This window comes from Phaseolus vulgaris, chromosome 3 (genome assembly GCF_051622355.1).
Source record: "Phaseolus vulgaris cultivar YP4 chromosome 3, ASM5162235v1, whole genome shotgun sequence".
In the NCBI taxonomy this organism is placed as follows: Eukaryota; Viridiplantae; Streptophyta; class Magnoliopsida; order Fabales; family Fabaceae; genus Phaseolus; species Phaseolus vulgaris.
The window spans coordinates 21,089,887-21,103,800 of record NC_143500.1 but is presented as its reverse complement, the minus strand read 5'-3'; the positions used below and the strand labels follow the sequence as shown (position 1 = coordinate 21,103,800).

The 13,914-nt window shown below is 35.2% G+C and overlaps 1 pseudogene; it reads right to left on the bottom strand.

Annotated features, from left to right (window-relative positions):
- Nucleotides 1-684: 684 nt before the first annotated feature.
- On the bottom strand, nucleotides 685-12,808 carry LOC137839354 (calcineurin-binding protein 1-like; annotated as a pseudogene).
- Between the last annotated feature and the right edge of the window lie 1,106 nt (nucleotides 12,809-13,914).

Below are 13,914 nucleotides of genomic sequence, written 5' to 3'. Positions count from 1 at the left end.
TACCACACAACCTTACAGAAATACAAAGACTAAAAGAAGAGGAAAGAGTACACCTGGATCAATTCACAAAATTGAAAAATGACTTAACACACAACAGTCCTATTCCGCTTTAAGAAAAGTCCAAAGCCTTAGACAATCTTGGAAAACTGATTTCAAATTTGCAATCTAAATCTCTTGTGTTCTTCTTTCAGCTAGGAGTATAAAACCCTTTTTATAGACTCCAAGTAGTCGTTAAAAACAAAAGCCAAAGTAGTTTGAAAACCAATCAAAACAGATTTAACAGACTTAACAAAACTTTGTTAAGAAATTTAAAAAATCAATCGGTTGATTTATCGAAACAACCGATTGAATTGGTTTGACAACAAAGTCAACCAATGGTCAAATTGTTTCAAACTCTTTAAAAAACTTCTAAGTGTAAAACAAACAATTGAAACGATAAATCAACTGGTTGATTTTCCACTTATCTTTGAAAACTTATCTTTTTAAAAGGTTTCAAGATCAAATGGCCTTGGATCAATTCTTGAAGTGGATTACAAATTCAAACACTACAAAATACCCAACAAACACAAGCAGCAGCAACAGAACTCACACAATTCTTCAAGATTTAGAGTCATCAAAGTCTTTGTTCAACAAAATCAACTTCAACTTGAGTTAAGAATGCAAAAAAGAATAGTAGAAGTTATTCATAAAAAAAGGAAACACTAAAACAACCAAATCACTTAAAAGTACAATTATTCGGAGAAGGAGATAAGCTAACTTGAGTTTTGATAGGTGTGGTTGGGCTAAGATGCTGGAGTTTGCAGAAAACAACAACTGCATCAACGAAACATCTGCTTTCAGCCATAAAATACTTCTGCTGAGGCTTTATTGCAGACTAGTATGCTGGAAACATAGCTCATGATTAACAACAGCAAAGACTGCATTTGACAAATGCTACGTGTTGGAACAAAAAGGCCATTCTAATTGAAATATCGAGGAAACAAAAGGGGCTATAAGTAAACAAGTTACACAGACCACCGTTAGCAATCACACAGATTATGTCCACTTTTTATTGTAAAAAATATTGAGAGGAAAGTACCGACAAGGAGTTCAACGAGTTATCATTGGATAGCAAAACTTGCTCACCAATGAATCATAGAATTGTTTCAGAGTGAAATGCATTATCCAGCATGTCAAACAATTTATTCCTAAGGAAAAGAGCCATACAACAGTGAATAAATAATTGGGCCCTTGTCGCCACACTCAAGTTGCACATCACATAAATATCTGTGAGGCCTACAAATCAACAAAAAGGCATTAATATTACTCATACTAAGAGTATTGCACTACTTCAGTACAGAAACAGCTCACAGGTTTCACTTTGAAAAAGAGTTCAAAAAATTAGTTTCCGTCTCAATAAACCAGCTCAAAAATAAAAACTTGTCAGTTTGGAAATAACACAAAAGAATCCAATTCCTGTCAGACCCATACACATTCAGTGAAAAAATAAAATCATAATTTGTATAACTGATAATCAAGAAGGCAAAGCCATGTTTGGAAAGGTCCTCCCAATTATTTATGGCAAAAGATTCCAGTAAAATATATCCAGATCTATCGCTATCAATTTAGTATAATCAACGAAAGAAAAACAAGAAAACAAAACAGGATAACGAAGTTCCAATTACAAATACAATTATTTTGGTTCCTTTCTCTTTTGTGGTTTGGCAGAAAAAATAAGAGATTCGGTAGATTTTTTAAAAGACCATGCTCATGAAAATAGGAAAGGAAAATCAGGAAAAAAAGCCAAAACAACTTATCAAATACATAGAGATAGCCCACCAATTTCCTGTATTTCTATGAGAAATCTATGAGCCAAAAATATCCACAAGCAAACAACACAAATAATGAGGATTAGCGCTTTTTTTAATTACAATACACCAGAAAATTAGGTTTTCATGTAGCTGACACGGTGATGTTTATTCAGAAAGGAGTAAGTAATTAATACTATTCTAGATGCTCAGTTCAAGGCTAATAATAGATAACTAGTAGGTAAATTTTAATTAACTGATGTGTTTTTCAGGAAGGAGAATGACATATAGTTCCTGAACTTCTTGGATGAACAGGAAAGTATTTTTTGATACATATGCCTCATGGCTATAACATCATAGAATCCGAAACTACTGAAATGGTATTTGCTTACAGAATCTCCACGTTGATCAATAATTTTCTTCACTTGTGAGATACAGTCAGAGAGTGCCTTCACTTCATCCACAACCAAGTGACTACAGTGCTTGCTAGAACTTTCCGTTGAATCAATATCAAAATTAGGAGATGCATTGAAATAAGGTGTTTGATCGGAGCATTTAAATGATTTAATACATGTACTTAAACCCATCTTTGTCATAAGTATTTCCAGCTTCCTATAATGACAATTGAAATACATCTCCACATCCATTTTGCCTTGTCTTTTGGCATGCTTCCATTAGAACATCTACAGCCATGAGCTCAGTGGAAGTTATCTTTTCATCTTTTGTATCTGCCATGGATAAAGGGAATGAATCAAGGTAGACATCCCGCATGGAGAACAGAAGTGGAGAAAGCAGGGATACACACTCCAAATACTTTTCATGCTCCATCATCTTAATGACAGAATTCTCCATCAAGAAATTGACCTTCAATATATTAATTTCACCAAGAACTCTATCAAAGTTTAGCTCTTTTACAGCCTTGCAATGTGGACCAGGAATCGAACATAGAGAATCTTCCACTTTTTCTCTCTTGGCCAAAAGTGACAAAGCAATACAGAATTCTTCACAAGCTTTACCCTTGTTGCCATCAACAATAGAAATCTCCCACTTAGCCAGAAAAATCGAGCCCAGAGGGGACTCTTTTTTATCAAAAGTGAGCTTTCTAAATTTAAATTGCTCGTAGAGGAGGTATCTACTTATTTTACAATGGTCTTCTCGATACTATCAATAAAAAAAAAAACCTTCATAGTCATTATTCAAGTGAAAAGGATAATCTAAAGCTACAGATTCTGTGATCTTACTGATGGAAGAGGCCCCAACATCAATCCATTGAAAGGCTACCAAAATGTCAAATTGAGGCAACCATTAGAGTTATGGTCAAAGAGGGGTCAAGAGGACACATTCTACATGTCATAAACTCTAGTGTAGAATAGTTTTTTACATTTTTTTGTCAAAAGTAACATAGTTTAATTCTTTTGTATTTTTGTTGAAACATGTAAAGTGGTACCTAAAATGCTAACCTAAGTTTAATTAGAGTTTTCTACTCCTAATTAAACTTAGGTTCAGCCCACATTTAGCTTAAGTGGAGTGTAAGGTTCTAGAACTCCTAGCACATGGAAGAATTCTAGAACCTACCTCACATGTGCTGAATTTAGGAGCCACCTTCCCATGTGCCAACGTTTGAATTTGCCTCCAATTCTCTTTTCATATTCATCCCACTCTTGCTATATATAGAGGATCTTGGGTCATGTAAATGCAAGATTAATTGAATAGTGAAATGCTGCCAAAATTGTGTCATTCTCACTCCTTGCCTAAACTCTTTTAGGAATAGGCTTTTAATCTTCAAACCTTCACCTACAAAGGGAGTTGGCCGAACCACTCCTACTCTTCCTACTTCTCATGCACATCCAAGGCTATCACAACTCTTAGGAGAGCCTTGTTCCACCATCAATCCATGGATCTTCCGCATTCATCAACAAAAACCGCAAGAAAGGAGACACAAATCCATCATTTGGTATTAGAGCATAGGTTCTACAAGAGCTAAGTGTCTTCTCTCATTTTTGTGTTTGTGTTCTTCTTATTTATGTGTTGTTCATCACTTATTCATGTTGTCTTGCTGTTTTTTGCTTTTTAATTTGATTTAGTTGTTGTTTTAAGCAATTCAATCGGTGCAAAATGTTCAAATTCACTTATTGGCACCGTAAAATAAAATTAGCAGTGAAGCCAGGTTCCTTCAGCCACCAAAGAAAATTTAACCACTACACCAAACAAATTCTTTAGTTTTATTATGATTTTTATTATACTTATTCATAATATTAATAATACTAACAATATTAACATATGAATCACATTTAATTTATCTATAATCTACTTGAATCTAAACATAATTTATTATATTATCTATTAGTATGAATCACATTTAATATATGTCATACTCATAGTCATCATATTACCTATTGCATTAAAATCAACTATCATATTAATTATTTTTTTACGATCATATTGACTTAATTAAGTTCATTATAGGTAGTTTATTTTACTTGTGTGTTATAATAAAGAATATTGTCAACAAAAAATATTATCTTTTAACTTAGAATGATGACTTTTACATTAACTATTAATTAAATCTCTAATACAAATTACTAGTTAGCTTATCATTATAGTTTAAACTATATTAATTATTCCATAAATCTATGTAAAAAGTTGTTACTAAATAACCTTTTCTACTAATATATAAATCATAATGACAAAGTGATTAAATAATTTATAATTTAAAATATTTTAAAAATTATTCATTATATCAATTTTAATCTATGTAAGTAAATATTTGAAAATAAGATTTTTTTTATCGACAAAGAATAAAAAAAATTAAAGGAAACATTTTAAGGATATTTCAATCCTTATACAAGAATCTCAAATCAGAAAAGAAGTGTAAGATACAAGCACCTATATAGCCATCTAACAAAAACTTCACAACTACCTATAATAACCTATATTTGAAACTAAGATATCAAATAATTTTATATTAATATATATATATATATATATATATATAATATGAAAGTAAATTTAAATTTAACCATGAGTTTTGAAAAATTAATGATTAAATAAAAAAAATTAATCAATATATATGTATTTATAGTATTAAAGTTATATTAATATTATATAATTTCTTCATTTTTCTCTCTATCTATCTATATCCGGATAAAAGTAATATTACTCAAGTTAAATAAAACTACTATACACACACAATAAATATCTAAATGTATATTTATATCAAAATTAATATTAATAATATTAATAAATATTAATAATATGAATATAATATTAATAATAATATTAATTATAATATTAATAATATGAATATAATATTAATAATAATATTAATAATAATATTAATAATATGAATATAATTATAAATATTAATAAATATTAATAATATAAATATAATATTAATAATATGAATATAATTATATTAATATGTATAAATTATATTAATATGTGTAAATTATATTAATATGTGTAAATTATATTAATAATAATAAGTATAATAAAAACTTGGGTTTGAATCCTGACTGCTGCAGTTTGCTTGTAATATTATTTGGGGCTTGGTTTCGAGTCCTATGGCTTGGGTTCGAGTCCTATCCAGTGCAGAATGCCTTTAGGATTAATAAAAAATACAGATTTTATAGAGATAAATAATAATTAGTAATAATGAAAAAATTAAAAAATAAATTTTTTATATTACATACGGATTTTGACTGTATGTAATTCCAATTTTTCTTGTAGTGATTGTTCTTGAGCTTCTTATTTTCATATTTTGTGTAGGAATCTGTATGAAATTGTTTTGATTTTAGGTTGTTTGAGTCTTGTTTGAAATTTTGTTCGGTTCATATGATTTGTCTTGAGTCATTTTATTTTTTGAATCCTTTGATGTTTTGTCTAGTCATGTATTTCCTAATTTGTCATCAAATCCTTGTTGTGCTGAATTTGTTGATAATTTTGGTTTCTTGATTTAATTTGAGTCCAGATTTATATTTATGTGTTTGTTGATCCTTTGGTGCATTTTTATTTTAGTTTGAGTTTGTATTTGTATGCTAGTTCCATACAAATTCATATACATCTACTCCATTGTGTTTTTGAAGTTTCTTATTCTGTTTTTAAATTCCAAAATTAGGAGTCCTCTGTTTTTCAAATTCTGCACTGGCTGTTTTTTGTTATGAAATTTAAATACGTTGAAGAAAAATTCTGAAAATCTGGATTAATACTGTTTGATGTGTTAGACAATCAAGAAAAAAAGAATCAGATGAAAAGACAAAATAGAAAAAAATGATAAATAAAATAAGAAAATAGTGCATTCTGGCGCCAAAATATATTGTAGTTGGACAGTGATTTTGAAAGATTTATCACAGTTATTTGGTGTGATTCCAGCGCCAAAAGCTTGCTAAGACATTGAATCGTTTGTGGTTAAATTTCAGAAGCAAATTCTAAATAGCCAGCTCAGCATAAATATTTTAAGTCACGCTTTCTGAACCTAAATTTTTCCAGTAGTGCTGTTTTGGTTTTTCAAATCAATTCTAGTGCCTTTCTTTAGGTTCCTTTTGTGTGCCATCCTTTATTGAGTGCCTATTTTTTTTTGCTTGTCCAATATCATTCTAAACTCTTTCTAAGTTGTGTCACATAATAAATCCATTTGTTGTGGTACTGTTTTAAAATTTAATTTATTTCTTGCTTTCTTTTCTTGACCTCTAAATTGTTGGTGGATAAATTCAATTGGTGCTTGTTAAGTGGAATTGACTTTGTGGTGAGTCTAGCTCTACTTAGTAGGTACTGTTTTGGAGAATTTAATTGTCTATTCAAAAGAGGTTAAGGCAAGGAGCAACAACAAACACAAATACAAATACCAAACACATACACTTTGAAGGACAAAACAAAGAAGAGCAACTACAAGCCAAAGGAGTGCATAGTATAGAAAGCTGAAATTTAATTTGTGCAATTCAATTTCTTTGTATTTCTTTGAGTTGTAATTACATTTAACCTTTGTTTAATTAGTGGATTAATCACGTGTAGCCGGTGAGTGTGTCTTCAAAGGCTCAAAGTGTCTAGAAGCCTCACCTAGGAAACGTCTAGTTTAAAGCTTTGTAGATTAGCAATCTTTAATTGTGCTTAGTTAGTTTGCTTTACGTTAACTACTTGTATAGCTTTGATTAATTGTTTACATTAGTTACTTGCTTAGCATTGATTAATTGCTTTGTTTGTTAATTGCTTTGCATTGTTTTCTTTTGCATAAAATTTGACTTTTCATTCCTCATTGTGGTCTAAGTAATTTACTTAGAAAAAGAATTGTGTGAAGTTTTTTAAGGGATAGGTTTTGGCAAGGAAAGACTTGGTACTTAAGAAGTCCTAGTGACGCACCTCTCTTTCCTGGAAAGCTACCTTCACTACTTTCCTCTTCTTTCTTGAAGTAAAATTCTTTTAAACACAAATCTTTAGCCATGACTTCTCACTCTTCTAAATCTAATGAAAGTGATATAAAGTCCATCAAATCTCTTATAAAATAATTAGCCAAGGACTTTCAATCACTCTCATATAGACAGTTGGAGCATGAGGCCCAAATCAAGGAGTTGAGATCGGCTAAAGAAAAGGATGAGATTTCTCAAAAAAAAAAAAAAAACATTCTCATGCATCTAGTTCTCAAGATCATGATTCTCTTGGGGAGGAAAGCCTTAGGATAAATAAGTATTATCAACCACCCCTTAGGAGAACTAGAAGAGATAGACGAGAACAAGAGAGCCCAAGAGAGGTTAGGGTAGATCTACTTGATTTTCATGGAAAAGAAAACGTAGAAGTCTATTTAGATTGGGAAATGAAGGTAGAACAATTATTTGCTTGTCATAGAGTAAGTGAAGAGAGGAAAGTACCCTTAGCCACTCTAAGTTTTCAAGAAGATGTTAGGTCTTTGTGGACACAAAGGGAAACTAATGTTAGAATTGGCAAAAAACCAGAAATACTCAATTGGGATGAACTGAAGATGTGTATGAGAAGAAAGTTTGTTCCGCTTCCATATGTGAAAAAGAGTAAGCTTAGAGAAGAAATGAAAGAGCTTATGGAAAAAAGAAGAAACTTTATAAATCGAGAAAAAGAATATATTAGAAGAGAAAAAGAGTTTAAAGAAAAATTTCAAGCTCTTGTAAGAAGGAAAGCTAGAGAAGAGAAAGAAAAAAGAGAAAAAGTGATGATAGAAAAGGACACTACAAAACCTCTTTTTTGAAGTTGAATCAGATATCGATAACATTTTATCTTCTCTAAAAACCCCTTGTGAGGATGTGCTTGTAGAGAAATCTAAGTTTGGAGTTGAGCCAGATATAGATATAAATGTTTCCTACATAGAAAATACCGAAGAATGTTTGACTAAAAAGGAAGAAGAGGAAACCAACAAAGAAGAAGAGTCTTGTATAACACCCCTTGAAAGCATAGCTGAAAAAGAATCTTTGGGCAATATACAATACAAAGTGAACAAAAATATTTTTTGAAAGAGGTCTTATGTTATTCTTTAAAAAGAATTTTAAAGATAAAAGGCCTTTTTTTGTTTAGTTTTCTCTTATTTTAATTTTCTTTTAGAAAAGAATTTTATCTTATGTTTGTTTGATGTTTACTGTAGATGGACATTTGATCCAGGAGGACAAGTATAGTTGTAAACTCAAGAATAAGGCTGCTATTCGAGATCGACTATGTAGATCTGAGGATAGATCCTCTCGAGAAGGAGGAGATGATGGACACCATCCAGCCACATACATCCCCCTACTAATGACTAGGACGAAGCCTTGGATTTGAGGACAAATCCTTTTCAAGAGGGAGGGGATGATGGAAGAGGCCCCAACACCAATCCATTGAAAGGCCACCAAAATGTCAAATTGAGGCAACCACTGGAGTTATGGTCAAAGAGGGGTCAAGAGGACGCATTCTACATGTCATAAACTCTAGTGTAGAATAGTTTTTTTACATTTTTTGTCAAAAGTAGCATAGTTTAATTCTTTTGTATTTTTGTTGAAACATGTAAAGTGGTACCTAAAATGCTAACCCAGCCCACATTTAGCCTAAGTGGAGTGTAAGGTTCTAGAACTCCTAGCACATGGAAGAATTCTAGAACCTACCTCACATGTGCTGAATTTAGGAGCCACCTTCCCATGTGCCAACGTTTGAATTTCCCTCCAATTCTCTTTTCATATTCAGCCCACTCTTGCTATATATAGAGGAGCTTGGGTCATGTAATGCAAGATTAATTGAATAGTGAAATGCTGCCAAAATTGTGCCATTCTCACTCCTTGCCTAAACTCCGATGGCATTCTCATGGAGCTCTTCTTGGATGTTTGGTAAAAATGGTGCGGAAGCTTATGTATGAAATGGGCAACGTCCTCCTAGGAGTTGTGGTGACCTTGAAGGTGCATGAAGAGTATGGAAGAAGGGAGGTTCGGCCAGCCCTTTGATAGATGGTGAAGGAAGATTAAAACCTATAAACTAGGTAAGGAGCAAGTATGGCACAAAATGGGCAGCATAACATTACTCAATTTAATCTTGCAAATACAAGTGATAGGCTTCTCCTTTTATAGGCTAAGGAGGCCGTAAATGTTATGCTAAGAGAAGATGAATTGTAAGCCAAATGAAATGGAAATGTGAGGCACATGGGCACATGGAGCACATGGGTGCACATTGGTGCACATGGCTTCACAAAACCGTCCCTTGATTAGTGAAGGCTTCTAGAAACCTTTAGCTAATCAAGGTTAACTCCTCCTTAGTTCTAATGTGCAGAAAAATAAACATTTGTCCACATGGCTATGCTATTTACACCCCAATTAAAGCTAAACTACACTTGATGGGCCTTCACGGAATATGTGCTAGTAAGCCACTCTTCCATTCATAGCTTGATCCAAGTCTTCTTATCCTAGACGCTCCTAGCTTGGCCTTCTTGTCCTAGACGCTCCTAGCTTGGTCTTAGACGCTCCTAGCTTGTCTTAGACGCTCCTAGCTTGGTCTTAGACGCTCCTAGCTTGTCTTAGACGCTCCTAGCTTGGTCTTAGACGCTTTTGACTTGGCTCTTGCCTCTCATGGAAGGTTGTGCTTGGCCCTCTTCCATCAAACTCTCTTAGGAATAGGCTTTTAATCTTCAAACTTTCACCTACAAAGGGAGTTGGCTGAACCACTCCTACTCTTCCTACTTCTCATGCACCTCCAAGGCTATCACAACTCTTAGGAGAGCCTTGTTCCACCATCAATCCATGGAGCTTCTGCATTTATCAACAAAAACCGCAAGAAAGGAGACACAAATCCATCACTTACAAAGATGGTAAGACGTCTCAGAAATAAATTCTGCCTGATTAAAACCAATGGGAGGGCATAATCGAAATTCATAATATAACTCAGTAAGGAAAACATCATATTCAGCTGGTCTGTCTTTTCCCCAATGCCTAGTCAACTTTTCCAACTCCAGAAATTTGACAAAAGCATCCTGATATGTGAGACCTTGTCTAGCAACCTCTTCTAAAAGCAAATGCCCCATATGATAAGCACCATAATTGTTTGAGGTTTCTCTTACAAATGCAGAAACATTATAATACTCAGAATTTCCTAAACAAGATAGTGTTGTGGTCTCCCTATCAATTGTATCTTGACCCTCCAATCCACCGATAATAAATGGCTCTAGATATTGAATGACAACCTTAGTAGGCCCCTTGCCATAAGAATAATCAGATTCTTCTTTCCCTGGTTTACGACACCGGAGCCTTTCATGTGGTTGTTCTTCTTGAGTATTTGCTTCTTTCTCTTTAAAAACACTTGATTATTCTATGTTACCATCACAAAAAACACTATTATCACCATTGGACCCTTTCATTTCCACAGTGTTCATAACAGCTTCTGGGCTGTGTGGTAAGATTATGCTTAACTTAATATCAAGAGAGGTTAATGCCTTTTCAGGATCCATCTCACTTTGTGGTGATAATATTTCTAGGAGTGCATCACCAAGAGCCACACAGGAAACTTCTTTCAGGTGCAGTTCTTTATTCTGTTTCAGTTTTTTGAATGCAACATCCTCATCTGCATCGTTTTTTTATCAGCAAAGAATGAAATTAAATTAAGAGAGATACAAAAGGGGTATCCCAACCCTTTTACATAAACCAAACCACATTAAGAATCTCCAAGAATAAAGAGATGAACAGACACCCCAGAAGCAATAAATAGATAATGTTTGCTGCATAAGCTAGACATCCTATTCCAGCTAACACTGTGCTCGTATTGGAATGCTATAAGCACTGCAAACTGCACCTACAAAACCATCAAAATACACCAAAATATTGGTTTTCTCCACCACCTCATTGACATTCCTTCTACCCAGCTTGCAGTGGCACGATTATAGCACTTGTCACATAATTAATCACTTCATTGCAGCATCTTCCATTCGCTCCTTTTTGGACTTTGGCTTCCCCCTGTTTGCTCCTTTTAAGCTCACTTTTATCAGATACCAACTTCCTACTTTCCAGGGTCCATCTCGCACTTAGATTGGTTGGAGTTTACAACTTCGACTTACACAGAACCCTGAACCAGCATACACCCTGCCTCTATTGGTCTGTTATAAGACACATCAAAACAGAATCCTCCATCATGTCCTTAACATTCCTTTTGACTCCCTTGCATACAAGCACATACAAACCCACCAACACCTCCAACCAACTATAAATCCAGTATAGGCCGTAGTCTTAAAACTCTTGCCATCTGGGAGTCCTAATTATAACTTCTAATGCAAAGCATTGGATTAAGAATCCAGTCTACGAAAGAATAAGTAAAGGAATGCACCTTGTGCTTCATCCAAAGCTAGGATTTGATTGAGCCTTCTGAAACACCTCCTCTGCATCTACTAGCCCTTTTTTGAATACAATCATGTTCCTTTGGTCCCAGATACACCTATTAATAGATGCCCAAACACCTTTCCATACCAGGTTTTTCTTCTTGCTAGCATTGCTCAGATAAAAACTCATAAAGTGCAGACTTAAGTCATTTTGTTGAACAGAAGAGATACCTATCCATTTGAAGCACAAGGACCATACCCTTTGTGCGTATTTACACTCCAAGAAGATATGTTGACAAGACTCCTCCTTAAGCTGACACATTGCACATAGCGTAGATTCCATCATCACCCCTCTCCTACTCAAACTCACCCTTGTTGGGATTCTATCCAGCAACACTCTCCAAGCTGTCACGATCACATTTGGGAATGCCTTACTCTTCCAAATGAGATTAAACACATCGGATTGGGTTCCATGAGACTGCTTGGCAAGGCACTCATAAGTAGAATTCACAGAAAAAAGGCATCGTTCTTCCTTCCCCCACACCTGCACATCCACGTCATTCCTTCTCAATAGTGCCCCTGATAGCAGTGTAAAGAGGTCTGCTTCCAGTGATGATTCCCACTCAAATCTGGCACGCCTCCATGTCAGCCTCCATCTCCAATCCGAATTAATCCACACGCCAACTTCATCCACTGTTTGCCCCTGGTTTAAGGATAGGGAGAACAGTCTAGGAAACAAGGATTTGAGATCAGAGCTCCCAACCCACACCTCCTCCCAGAACTTTACTTTGTCTCCACACCCTAGTTTCCAGCTTAGTTCTTCTTGAAACCATCCCTTTCCTCCTCCCTCCTTGCACAATTTATAGAGATATTTCCACCACCAAGATTGGAGTTTGACTAGTGTATGGACGCTTCCAGGCTCCAACCCATACTTTGAGTCCAATAACTCCTTCCACCTTCCCTCCTCTTGAGAGATACAACGCCATCTCCATTTAGCTAGGAGAGCATGGTTAAACTTTCGTATTTCTCTTAAACCCAATCCTCCCTCCTCTTTAGGTTTGCACACATCTTCCCAACTAACCCAGCAAATTGGCTTGCTTTCTTTCCCCCAACCCCACAAGAATCTCCTTTGGATAGAGGTAATCCTCTTACAGACTGAGTCAGGGGCTTTGAAAAGGGAGAGATAATACAGAGGTATAGCAGATATGACAAAGTTGATAAGACAAATTCTCCTTGCCATGGATAAAAATCTCCCTTTCCACACACTGAGTTTCGCTTTTAACTTGTTAACGACCGGTTCCCATAACTACTTCTTCCTGGGGTTACCCCCCACTTCAAGGCCTAGATATTTAAACGGTACTCCCATTTGTTTGCAATTCAACGTCTTTGTATAACATGCTACATCACTACTTTGAACATTGATGCCTGCAAGCTTTGACTTATGGAAGTTGATCTTCAACCCTGAGGTTAATTCAAACCCCCTTAGGATGACCTTCAAGGTTACCACGTTGTTGAAGGAGTCTTCACAAAGAAAAATAGTGTCATCCGCAAACTGGAGGATGCACACCTCAATCTCCTTCCTTCAAAACTTGAGGCCCGTCAGCAAAGTGGTTTTGCTAGCACTTCTAACTATCCCAGCAAGGCCTTCAGCTACAACTAGGAAAAGGAAGGGTGCAAGTGGGTCTCCTTGCCTTAACCCTCTAGTCGGCTTGAATTCCTCCGTAGGGCTCCCATTGACTAACACAGACATAGTGGCAGATTCTAGACATCCTTTAATCCATGCGATCCAGAGGTTGTGAAACCCCATCCTGGATAGCATATCATATAAGAACACCCATCTAACCGAGTCATATGCTTTTTCGAAGTCCACCTTTAGGCACAACCCTCTTCTCCCACTTCTCCTTAAATCCTCAACAACTTCATTGGCCACAAGAACACTTTCTAAGATCCCTCTTGATGGAAGAGGGCCAAGCACATCTAGCCATGGGAGCCAAAGCCCAAACCATGAAGAGCATTTAGACCAAGAAGAGCGTCTAGCTACAAGGAAGGAGCGTCTAGGACGTGAAGAAGGGAGGCTACCCATGGAGCGTCTAGATGTGGAACTAGACCGTCTAGGTCCTCTCACAAGGTCAATGGCTAAGCATGTTCAAGCCCAAGTGAATGAAGCCACGGATGGAAGAGAGAAAGCTTTGTACATGTTGCATAAAGGCCCATTAGGGGTACTTAGTAATTAGAGTAGTGTAGAAAGCATATTTGAGTGAAACTTTCTAGAAGCTTTCTATGTGTGACCGGTCATAGCACATGGCCTATGATTTGCATTTCATTTGGTTTCCATTTCATTAGCTA